Source organism: Helicoverpa armigera, chromosome 26 (assembly GCF_030705265.1).
Source record: "Helicoverpa armigera isolate CAAS_96S chromosome 26, ASM3070526v1, whole genome shotgun sequence".
NCBI lineage: Eukaryota > Metazoa > Arthropoda > Insecta > Lepidoptera > Noctuidae > Helicoverpa > Helicoverpa armigera.
The window spans coordinates 4,086,673-4,100,426 of record NC_087145.1 but is presented as its reverse complement, the minus strand read 5'-3'; the positions used below and the strand labels follow the sequence as shown (position 1 = coordinate 4,100,426).

The 13,754-nt window shown below is 35.3% G+C and overlaps 1 protein-coding gene across 1 annotated transcript in view; it reads left to right on the top strand.

Moving 5' to 3' along the window:
* The first annotated feature begins 5,054 nt into the window (after positions 1-5,054).
* Positions 5,055-13,754, top strand: part of LOC110372403 (uncharacterized) — a 562,146-nt gene continuing 553,446 nt past the window's right edge. Inside the window, exon 1 of the mRNA XM_021329080.3 lies at positions 5,055-5,379. The gene's annotated coding sequence lies outside the window, so the exon portion shown is untranslated. The remainder of the gene's footprint in view (positions 5,380-13,754) is intronic.

Here is a 13,754-nt window from a genome sequence, read left to right as displayed (position 1 = left end):
AAATTGGGATAAGGGCAGGAGAATGATGATGATATTCTGTTTCTCTGTGTACAACGAAATATACAACACGCGAGACGTAGACACACAAATCGAAATATTTCGATCGAATATACAAAAAGTTGTCAGTAATCCTCACAAAGTGACTTGACAAAGAATTTCAAACAAATCCGTTGTGTTCACAACAACTTGCGAATAAGTTTCTTCTCCCGTCATTACAACTTGTATGCGGATATCGAAGATTGTACTTATACAAAAAGCAAGAATAATAAATCATAAATGGGAATTCACTTGATTTTGACACGTTTTAATGTTAATGACTTGTTTTAGGGCGTTACGATTGAAATCACCGAGTAGTGTATAGTTAATGAACTTTTTGATCCCACCATCTCGGAAAGAGTAGTTTTACCCTTTGATATCTGAGCGCAAAAGCCGTTTTTATCCTCTAGAGCGGCAAAGTGATTTGAATTTAGAACATCGTGTGCAATACTTACTCCATTTGTGACAATCTTGATAAGAATTTTCAAACAAATACATATTAAACAAATAAAATACTGCTTAAAATAATTAGTCAATTAATTAAGTAATTTTTATTACTGTTTTTACATAGATTTTTAACCTCGTTTCATTTTTAAACTGAGTTTTCAAATAAATGAACTTTAATAGGTACTTCTTTTTTTAATTTGATACTCATATGTGCGCGCCATTTTGTTTTTTTGCATTTAATTTAGTATTTTCCTCGATGAGGTGGGATGAAAAGTTACGTGTTGCACTCGCCCGCGGTTAAAAAGCAACTTTGCACTCTTGTGTAACAAATAACTATTATCATGACATATTTGTTAATTTTAGGAATCTAGACACACGGCAGTGTGTCCGCCAAGTTCGAGCAAAAAAGGCGACACACCGGCCGTGGGTTATATTACACGAACCATTTCGGGCCAAATTCGACCCCCCTGTAACTCAAAATCTATTTTATTTACGCATATCAAATTTCTAGTATCTGTTGAGACCCCCTCACTTATCTAAAATACAAAATTTCATTAATATACCTATTGTAGGTCTTGAGATATTGACGTCAGAAAATCGCTATTTTTACTATACACTTATTCACTGATTCACTTATTCACTGACTCACTCATCAAAAACCTAGACCACTTCCAATGGTCGTATTGACTTGAAATTTGGCATGGAGGTAGGTCTTTATGTCAAGGTAAAGGGAAAAATCTGAAAATGGCCAAGTGTGAGTCGGTTTCAAAATAATGAAGGTGTTTTATACCCGGTGTAAATTTATACCCCTAAGGAACTAAAACGAACTAAATTTATCTATATTTATATAATATATCTTCGAATGGTACAAAGGTTTGTATTTAGTCAAAGTAAAGTAAAAATCTGAAAACGGCCAAGTGTGAATCACTTTCGAAAATAACGAATGTGTAACTTTGATCCACGAACATAATATATGATAACATGTCATGTCAGTCAGTTGGTAAATCTAGTCCATTTAGTTAATCTAGTTCATTTCTTTGTAAGAAACATAGTGCATATAAAAAATCTAAAAATAGTATAAATGAGACATTTCTTTAACTAACTTCATCATAAGAAAAAATAAAATAAACAACCTTACAAAAATAAATGAAATCCCACCCAAAACAAAAATGTGAAAGACTGCCAAGTTCGATAATATGGGAATGCTTCGCCTATAAAAGAAGTGAGATCTAAATAAGTACCAAGTTCCATACACATACCTCAGTTAAAAATAGTTACTTTTTAATGATGATTACTTGGCAAGTTTTAATAGAAAATTAAATACTTGATTCATTGCGTTTAGTAGGTTTATAACAAGGTGTATGAAAACTTGCCAAGTAACATCATTAAAAAGTAACTATTTTTAACTGAGGTGTGTGTATGGAACTTGGTACTTATTTAGATCTCACTTCTTTTATAGGCGAAGCATTCCCATATTATCGAACTTGGCAGTCTTTCACATTTTTGTTTTGGGTGGGTAGGAATTTCATGAATATGCCTACCTATCTTGGGAATTTAGATAATTTGGTCCCAAAAACTTTACTATGACAATGTAATAGATAAACTTACATAGTATTAGTAACATAGCGAATATCGTGAGTACAGCTAGATACAGTTTCAGCTGACCCCAATAACACTAGCCCCAAGGGTCCAACACTTCCGAAGTGGTTCCAAAGTCCATTTCAGTTTTAATGCCATTTTCCAATTGCAATAGTAGTCAGGCACAAGTTTAGATATTGCTTTTTAGAAGTTTTGTATCCGCGTTATTGGAGATTGCTGTATATTTTTGTTTACTTGCAACATGATACTGTTACAAGATTTTATTGCATTTTATTAAAGGCAACTTTGTATTCTCACCAAGGCATTCATTATATCCCTGCACTGGTTAACATATTGATTTCTGACACTTACGCGAATATGTACTATATGTGAATAATAATCAACAAAATGTAGGGTAGCTGTTTGTAACTAATATATCAAGACGACCAACACCTTAGTCTGCCCGTGACCATGGATGTCGGGATTAAATAATATAATATAACCGCGATAAAATCCGTAAAAGTAGTTTTATTTAAATCCCTGCACTGTTCCTGACAAATCACAACAAAAAAAAATTGTTTAAAAGACTAAAAAACAGGCAAGATATGTAGGAGCTTGTGCAAAATCAAAGACAGATAAGGAAGCATGTGGGTAAAATTAAGATTACAAGGTTTTACATTATATAGTTACTAGTGCTAATAAAGCTAAGCTAGCTTAAAGAAGGAAAAGAGGAAGACCTTGTGGCAAAGCCGCGGATCGACCGATCTTAAAGTTAAGCATTACTTGGAGCGGTTGGTCCGTGGAAGGGTGACCATTTTGTCATAACGTGTTCTTCCGTATTTCGAAAAACACTATGAACTGTAGGTCCCGAATGTCAGTTGAACATCTTTGGCAGTAATTACGGCTAGTCAGAAGCCAGGAAGTCTGACAACCAGTCTCACTCAGGGGCATTGGGTTGCCCGGGTAACTGAGTTAAGGATATCAGAAAAGCAGTCACTCTTTGTAAAACACTGGTCCATATTTGCATCTGGTTAGTCTCGAAGCTGACCTCAACATGGTAGGGAAGAGGCTAGGTAGATGACTCTATCCTAACTACAATCATACTAATATAATAAAGACAAAACATTTTTTCTTTGTACTCTAAAGACTTTGAAACCATAGAACTACATAATTTGAAAATCAAAATTCACGATTGGAAAGCTACAATATTGTCAAGCGACATAGGCTATATTTTATGCCGGGATGGGAAGAAGTTGCAGCAGGAAGCGGGTGAAACTGCTGGAAAACAGCTATACACGATTTGAGTAGGAGCTTAAATGGAGGTAAACAATCTTGATAGGACTCTTTACACAAATACATATTAAACAAATAAACTACTTACTGCTAAAATTATGATTCAATTGATGAATTATTATTATTGTATTCAATTATAGCCAAATTTTATTTTTAAACTGAGCTTTTAAATCAAGAATTATTAAGATTGTTTATGTTAGTAAAGTCCCTGTTCAAATGGAGTATACTACAGTAGACCAAATCATTCAGTATCCCAATCAGCCCTAAGCCTACCTTTATTCTTGCTGTGTATACAATAAATAATCTGTGATCGGTAGGTATGTGTAATTTTGAAATCCCCCTTAAGACGACCCACGGACCAAAAAGTCTTGTACAGGCTAACTTGGTCACTCTGACAAATCTGGAGAACATGGACAATCCATCATCCATCCATCATCAGCCTATCGCAGTCCACTGCTGGACATAGGCCTCTCCAAGTGCACGCCACTGAGATCGATGGACAATGCAGTGCTCGAACCGTTAGACTAGAAAAACTGAGATGTAGAAGCTTAATTACATTTAGCCGACGATCGATGCTGATGGTAAAAAACCTAGGACTTCTGTACCTAAATAGAACCAGTTCTTTGGTTTACACAAAACGCGCTCGACTCTGGCCGAACAACGCTAGATGGTCACAGCCCGTAATTACTGATGAAAAGTTATATAAACCATGTCATAGAAGAATCATATTTTCCCAAAACTATAAAATACAATAATTTGGGCTTGAGCTCAAAGTAATGGGACCAAAACAATAACAAATACAGAATTGAACATGACAATGACATTCAGTAACTGTCACGGTGACAGACAACCACAAGTGAGATATGGTGTTGAAAATTGAGTAAAATAAAATCCTTCCATGCATAATTTATATTCAACCAAAGTATTTAAAAAGTAGTCAGTTTGTAAATTACTTACCTATTTTCCCACGGTTTCACCGGCGATCTGGGGGTACTACTTCCCGTACTCGGACAGAATAAGCCTCGAGGACAGTCCTGTCTAGCTTCCCAGCAGTGAAATAATTTTTCAAATCGGTCCAGTAGTTTCAGAGCCTTTACATTACAAACAAAACATTATGAAGAAATTTACTCTATCGTCTCTATGTATTTTTATGTTTGTTTTAAGGAAGGTTCATATCATGAGATACTGAGTGATATCGTTACCCGGTCGCCGAGATAAGATTTTTTATGATTTATTTTTTTCTAGAGATACCCCTCCTCGCACAGGGATTGACAACATGCCACAAAAATAAGATTACCCAATTCATTTCAACAGCAATGTGCTGTGTTAATTTCGGCAATACTCGTTAATCATAAAACGTTACATACACTACAATAAGGAAAAAACAATTAAAAGAATACATGAGATTATACATTCCTTGTTATGTACCAAAAAACTACTATTTGAGTAATATTTTCAATTTGGCAACACTACGTCTATCAGTGTTGAAACCAAACAAAACAATAATTTGAAAATGAAACAGCAAAGCTACTCTGTTTATGATTTTAGGCACTACTGATAAGTGTTTACGACAAAAATATGTGAATTATATTATTCAAATATTTTCAGATACACTTATATTTTTCTCTTAACTATTTGAAAAAACTTTACTTTTCAAACTTTTAGCTTTGATTCGTACATAACGCCCTCTAGTGAAATTAACCTCAAACTACGCGTTGGCGGAAGATGGCCGTCGCGTGCCGAGTGTTGCTCCGATTGTTTATGACGATTTTTTAAGTTTTTATATTACGAATCCTTGTAATTGACCGTAGAATAAGTGAAAAAGTTATACAATTGACCTTAAAAGTGTTATTTGGAGTGTTTCTACTGTGTTTTATGATAAATTTCTGTTAAAAAGTGCGGCATTAGTAGTGTGTGTGAAGCAACTAGTTTTGAGTCAGTGTTTTTAGGAATGTTGTGAATCCAACTGGATTACGTCTATATTACTGGAGTTTGGACTTGTTACAACAGCATTCAGCCCTAAAGGTGGGTAATAACATGTTTATGAAACTTTTGGAAACTTAAAGTTTGTTTACATCGGAAAGCGCTACCGCGCATGTTCAGTTCAGTTCATAGGCAAAGTTTCTTCGAAATAGTTAAGAATAAAAAACTTTTTGTTCATTGTTTTTCGATGCTATTGTTTCGTATCAAGTTCTCGTAACTGGATTCTGATTGACATGTTAGGTAAATGCAAAGTATTTCTTACCTTTGTAATGCTTCCTTGAAACTATTTATCAAACAATTATTTAGATCAGGTTTTTCATTCTTAATTACCTAACTACTAAGATGCCTCGAGCTTACACACTAAACTAAAAGATATTCAAAATTGGAGCCCTAGCCTAGCGCCATGCATACAGCCTTCGTATCCTACGTACCTACATAACTTTTTTCGTGGTCATTGAACCGAGCGATGTTCGTGCCGACATAAAGCCTTCATACTTTTTTTAATTGCTCGAAAAAGTTTACGAACTTAGAAGCCTACTTGGTCATTTGTTGTTGTACTAGAATGTAGAAGTTATGATTTATCGTTAAATTAGGGAGTTTATTAATGAGTTCGTTTGTTTAACGTAATGAATAATTGTTTTGTTTGTTCTTTCAAGTAAATAAAGCATTATCATGAATGAGTTAGCTAAGTTATTTAAAGGTTTTAAATTATGTATTTTATTTAGTCTTTACCTAATATTTTTCGTGATGTCTGAACTTTGATACCTAAATAGATAATGCTTCGAGAATCGGTGGTTTCTTTTTGAAAATAGTTGACCCGCTGGCTGTTTGTTGCCCGGACTTTCTGTACGCGTTGCGAGGCTACTAGGACTTTCCGCACTTGGAAAACAGGATTTTAAGCTCTGATTTGAGTAACTGAGTCGATCGGCTAAACGCCGCTGTAAATTAACATCATGTGTAAAATGGTTACCTATGTATCACTGGGCACCAGATTTACCAGATACCTACCTAATTAACCAATAAACATACCCATTACCATTAGTCTTTAATAGATTATTAACCGTTTAGAAATACCCACCCGCATTTTATTCAAAAAAATGCGAAGCCAATTAAATATCGTACAAACCATGATTCACGCTTAATTAGTTATTGTTTCCACTATTCATATAAACGCACGTTTTGTAAATTCCACTAGCTGTGTTTAATTTGAACCGGGTTTTATTTAAAAGCACTCGTGTTCATTAAAACAATTTGTTTACGGTCGGAAAGATCTTCATTAATAAAATTAATTTGATGAGCTGTGGCCGTTACGCTATTATGGCAAATTTTTGACTACTTATTACATGAAGCCAATAATTCAAATTTTCAAAATACAAAGATAAATCCTGGAAGTTATACTTACGTCTTCAGTGAAATACCTACTCCACACACCCAATAAAAACTATGATAATTATTGTCTCCCATATTTGTACTTGACATCCAAAGACGTGTTAGAACTGTTACTAAAACATGTGCAACACCATTTACAGGTGCATTCGTTCTTGAAAACCTCAAAAGCCTTGTGAGTTGTTGTCAAATTACCTACCTACTAACTTTATTTTTCCAGTAACGCGTTGCATTTCGGAGCGCAGATAAAGGAGACACAATTGATTTGCTATTGTTTTATAATTAGAGAATTACAAGCTGTACAAGCAAGCAACTGTTCCTAACGGTTTCTCGCGTGGCCCTTCGAAGCTACCTATATCGCTCATCTAAATAGAAAGCCAACCTTCCTCGATGAGCGCGCAATCTAAAACTGAAAGAATTCTTCATGATTTAAAACTACAAACAAACAAACCTTCAGCTTAATAATATTAGTAAAGATTCTTGTGAAAACTTATAGCCTACTTCATTAAGCAACTTTTATTTCTAATCTCTTACAACATCTTAAGTCTTAACTTCAAGAACAAGTACCTACAGTCGTAAATTACTGTGTGATAATATTAAGTCTTGTTATTAAAGTTTTAATACCTAGATCAGGTGAGTTATGACCTTAGGTGAGCGCTTATGTACGAGGATTATTACTTAACATCAGTTTATGAATTTAATTTATTATAAGTCTACGTTGGAGTCGGGATTACGTTTCTGTCTGTCTTTCTGTTTGACGACATAAAATGTTTGAATGATCTAATTTGAATGACATTCCTAATTGATCTAGGTCGAAACATTGTGAAGACTGGTAAAGTTCGATTAGAATAGAAGGTTCAAGATCTGATGAAAACGTGGCAAATAGCTGAATGCGACAGAAAAAATATTCAACTGGATATTTTATTGACGACCAATATTTATACGCTTTGATTATGGGTGTACGAGTACCTACTCCACTATTGTTCATTACAGTTAAATGGCACTTAACTGATGCTACACGAAACTTTCAAAATGTTCATTACAACTCCACGTTATTTAATAAAATATCGAACTAGCCACTCATGCGTCATAGTTGGCTCGGTCATCAGTATTCACTGGCATATTTCATAATAATTCACCATGCATGCATGCATTCATTGATTGGTTAATTTTTATGCGCAACTGCACCATAACAATTGTCTTTGTTGTATAAAAATGGCTGTGAAACAAGACAGGAATATTAACGAGGACTTTTATTGAATTTAATGTGATTCAAAATCACTATCGTTTTTGTTATCGATTGTAAATTGGATTCAATTAACTGCTCGAGTAACTTATTTGGCTAAAAGCTTTTGCTTGTGATTGTACTGACGTGATAAACTTGATTGATTTTCAAGGTTAAAAATGCCATTTTTGACTCATAATAAAGTACTTTATTCATATTGCTAGTGTAAGTCTCTAACTCTTTGCAAGTCTATTAATTCATAACTAAAGAGGTTTTATTATTTAAACGAATGGATTTGTCAATAAATCGTCGGTTATTTTATCGATTGTTTCTTGTTAGTCGTATCACTTAACCAGTTTTGCCGACGTGTTTTTACGAGTGTTGGTAACACGATGAAATAGGCATCGAGTGGAATCGAGTATTCGAGTCCCCGCGGCGCTGTATGAAGCTTAAAATCTATCACTATTGGTTGTAACTTGTGATAAAATGTTGTTTTATGTTGTTTAAGTACTTTTATGTTTAAGGTTTTGTATAGTAACTTAACGAAGTTTCATCAAGTGAAATGTAGTATTACGAAGATACTTGATAACTTATAGATGCTTACTAGAAAAATACCAACTGTCGTTTGTTTACAAAGACAACAAACAAAGGGTATTCTCTATTGTTCATTCATACATTTTCAAATGACGACGATTGAAAGAAGAATGTCCCCAACCACACTTATGAAAGGAGTCTTGCCAATAAAATCTTAAACAAAATTAGGTTAGAAGAACAAACATTCGCTGTATTTAAAACACCGTAACCTGCCATTAGGCACGGCTTTGATCCACGTTTCGGTTTTTGTGAACAAAGCTATCAGGATCGCGTTACTAATCGTGGTTAGGCGGCAATTAAACAATTAGCTGCAATGAATGGAGTCTTAAGAGTGAGAGGGTGAACTGTTCACACGCATTACCTGTGATTCAATTGAGAATGGTGTAAAGGGGCCTTATTTACGGAATTTTAAAACGCGTGAGTGTTTTGTTAAGAATTTATAAGCACTTGAGAAAATTCTAAATATTATTGTTAAGTACAAGATTTTAACATAATTTACTATGTTATTAAGATGTAAAGTTGATTCTCTTTTTATTAGAAATGTTTCCAAACCTATTACAATTACTCATTTCCCACCTTGTTTCTCTCAATATGCACTCTTTTATCGACACTTCCGACCGAAAAGCTGCCTTAATACAGGTTATCCGCTATCTGGCTTAAATCAATCTGAATTCTGCAATCGCATTTCATTCATTCATTACCCCGAAGAGGGACAGTTCCAAAGTAAACAGTAATAACCAATGAGAGCCAAAAACATTTATTCCCATCGTTCATGGCTTTATTACCCACTTGATTGCGCACTTACTCGCAATGAAAACAAAATACCCTCAATTATTATCGAAATAACGTCGAAAAGCGCTTTTCACGAACATTTTTTATGTCTACCTGCTTTTTTTCGTTCATTCTTGTTCACAAATCGAGTGTGTGGGAATCTGTTTACACAACGTTTTCCGTAAATCAATGATACAGTCTGTAGCTTTTGCTTTGGTACAGATGTGGAAAATGCAGGTTTTGGACTATGTATTAAATCATCATCCTCCGACCCTTTTTCCCAAACTATGTTGGGGTCGGCTTCCAGTCTAACCGGATTCAGCTGAGTACCAGTGCTTTACAAGAAGCGACTGCCTATCTGACCTCCTCAACCCAGTTACCCGGGCAACCCGATACCCCTTGGTTAGACTGGTGTCAGACTTACTGGCTTCTGACTACCCATAACGACTATGTATTAAATATTAGAATGTAATTATTGTTCAAATTACGTGAATATTGTTTTTTTATGTAATGTAACACTGCCGCAGAGAGCTGAGCTAGATATTGACAGTTTTCCAGAGAAACGCTCGAAGGAGGGTCTTATATTTCCGCGGAAAAACTAATTTTATATGATTTGAAAGCACTGAAAGTTGAATATGATCTGAATACAGATCTATGAAAAGGCCAGATGTAATCAAAATGCTTGCCTTTGGGAACGTGGCTGAATTTGGTTATAATATTATGGTAGGGCTCCTGTCTAGGAATGAAATACGGATGAGTACTAACTAAACGATCTGTTTTGCGGTTTTGTACTTTCTCAAAAAAAACCTTGAAAACACAATGCTCATTTCCGTGTAACCTATTTACTCAAAAATAACAATCGCTGTCGCCCAAACATATCAAGCTCATATTTGCAGTAACAAAGTAGCTTGAAGCAGAGAACTTTAAATAAAACAGTGTAAAGACTGGCTGAACTGCATTCAGTTCGTGTTTACGCGTCTCGTCAACATTTACTCTGGCCGGCCATTTAGCCCTGTTTGCACAAAGAGTAGTTAGTAAAGGGAGTGGTATTATTAGCATTTGAAACTTAGAACATTTTAAACCAGTCCTTTTGAATTTTTAAATTTTTGGCTTAGAGTAGCTCTATTTCTGCAATCTTGTTATTTACACTTCATAACCAAGCTAACTTTACTAAGCTTTATGTTAATGAGAAAGTTCATAAAGCAAGTTCAAAAAGGCGGAAAAACAGCGAGAAAAAATATCTCGTAAATAATCGTCAATGGAGAGTCACGTCCCCGAAATAATGACCGTCTTCAACTTCCTTTTACATTAATTGCTCGGATGTCCATACCTTCACACTCCATTGACTTAGTACTCCATGTTTGTGTTGGGATGTCATTAGATACTCTTTATGTCCTACAGCGTTTGATTCGAGTGTTTTGCAAACTTAATTGGTAGGGGAAACTTTAGTTTGATCTCTGTACGATGTTTTAGTTAGTAGCCTATGTGTAATTCGGTGATCTAAAATTTTCTGGATCACTCCACCATGTTTCGAAATTACATGTTTCTAGAAGTTAACTCAACATAAATCTGCACGGAGAATATAATGTATTGAGTCCGTGAACTACGAAAAAAATACAGCAAAAGAAAATCTCCAAATCTCAAACCACATAAAAGACAACGACATTATAATCTGCGTCTGTCTGAAAATCTGAACGTTGGCACATCATGAAAAATCCAATACAGTGGCGAATCGTGACCTGGCAGTGTAATAGCCCTGAATAACTGAAAGTTATTCTTCTGGCGACGCCCAAGAGGTTTCACGCCCCAAACACGACTTATGATCAAGAAAAATTGATGATATCCATCGATTTTGAAGTGACGATTCTCTGTACGCTTTTCGGTACTGTATGTACAAAGCTTCTTACATAACGCAGATTCTCTTAAAGCAAAAATGAGCATTGACCCTTACGATATATTTATTTCAAAATTCAAGGTTGTACCATTCTGTTCTTCTGCACTATGGTATCAGAGATACACTTATGTAGGTGTCTCATTTCCCCCATCTAGATTACAGTCCAGTGTGTCACTATGTATATTGAAGGACTATTATGTTCTAGTTACATGGTATCCAGTGTCGCAGTAACTCAAAGCAGTGTCACTTATCTTGGCTCCTTCACCGCAATTAGAGATGCAGCGGTGATCTTCAGTGGCGCCTCTGCGGCGTTTAATTACTTATTCGAAGTAACATCCCCATCTGTGACACTAATCGCTGCTATTCCTGTCATAAGACGTCCAAATCTCAGATTAAACGGGGTGCGATTTGAACGCTGTCACTCACTTGTCCAATCTTAAGGCCGGTTTACACTTTGCGAAGTGTGAAGTGATAAGTGTTAAGCGTTAACTTTACGCGATAAGTGTCAAGTGTTAAGTAGTCTTTTCCATCTCCGTTTACACAGTGTTTAGGAAGAAGCTCATAGTAGTACTGTCCGTTGTGCATAGTGTCTCTAGAAATGGAAGATCAGAGCCTAATATTGAGACAAATAATAAAGGAGATTGTATCTGTTGTGGTATCTGATATAGAAAATGAACTCAATTTTGAAATCGGGAATTCCCATCGCTTCACTCAGTTTCAATAGGGCCGCATCTCTCAACTGTTTGTTTTTAAATTCTGCGCACTTTACATTGTATGTATAGGCATTCGAACTTTATGTATTCTTGAACGAATTTTAAAGTAGACGGAACAACATGTTCCGTCTTTCAACATGTTCCGACTTCATTTTCGCTTTGAACTTGACACTGCGCACTTAACACACACGTATTTACACACTGATTAGTACAGGCAAATTGCGAGAGAGGGTAGTAGAAAAGTTGAGAGGGGGTAGTCACTTAACAACAAAAATAGACCTTGATTCTATTCACTCGCACTAATCAATAAGTACTAATCGCACGTATCACTTAACACTAATCACTTTACACTTCCGTTCACACCTTGATTACTAAACACCTGCACTAATCACCTGCACTGTTAACTTAACAAAGTGTAAACCGGGCATTACTAAGAGGTCGGATTCTGTTTCTATAGATTTTGGAAAAAAATATTTATTCGTACGTATAAAGTCCATATTGCTTGCAAATCCTTATATACGTGTATAATCTCGTTAGAAACATTTAGCTCTGTTCGGTACCCTTTCGAAACGTAAACACCCTTATTGGTGAAAGTATATTTGCAAAAGTACATTTTTACTAGAGCGCGTGAAGAAGCTACTAAACGATAATCACGCAAATCCAGTTCATTAAACTCACAATAAAATAGGGCATTAGTCATCATCTAGTTGCTAATACTACAATCGGTTAAGTGAACCGACTTCGCCTGGGAAAACGCTAGGATAACGACCGCAAGCATCAACTACTTAGGTAATACTCTGATCATTAAACTCAATTGAAAGAACCATGTTTAACGTGCCGACAAGTGGCAACAATGAATATCTTGTTATCATTGAGCTCTAAACCATCACCAGTGGCCATAAGAATATTACTTTCGACATCTAGTACGTTCGGTGTGGTCGTTTGGAAATGAAGCAAATTCTGGTGTGAAAATAACCATTTTATTTTGAGCATTTATCTTACTGTAAGTAAGCCCTAAGGATAAAACATTACTAATTTTAAGACTGAGTGGGTACTTACTTCAACAGCTCGTATAAAGTAACATTAAAAGAAACTTTCGTGTACTTCTTTCAGACTGCCTATGGGTACATTCGCTTCAATATTTTTCCCATTTACACATCTCAAAGTCTCCTTAGACAAGAAACACGTATTAAAAAGTTCCATCAATAACGTCTGCCAAGTTCTTTGATAACAATTCTGCAAGGTCTCCTCAGACAATAATAAATTGCAGAACTTATAGTATTTTAACAGTCACTGTTAGAACTTGTTGAAAAAGAACTTTCGCTACATCCTTCTTATCTACTCTTAAAACTGGATTATTAACTTCATTAGCTGAGCAAGCATTCTTAAGTTTTAATTGAGCATTATTCATGATGTTTCACTAAGTTACTTAATTACTCATGCTTTCTCTAGGGAATATATTAAAATCTTCAAAGTCAGACTCGAGGCCGAGTTGTACTGCATAATTTATTAGCCAGAATTCTGTATCCATACATCTAAAATTTTCATAATCTCCTATCCCCAATGTTCGGTGTAAGTGTGCAATAAATATTGTATGCAATGGGGCTACAACATGTTATTTGCTAACTCACAATCCCCTGCTTCTGTGCAGGGGTCGTTTCTATTCATAATATGGCCAGAAATTGCGAACAAATCATACGCAGTAAAACAAACTTTACGGTACTGGTGTTTGGGCTTGAATTTGTTTCTACAATTTCTCAAGTTTCACCGTCCTAGATTTATGTTACTTATTACATTTTACACGCGTGAAATGAACACGTATCAAATGAAAACT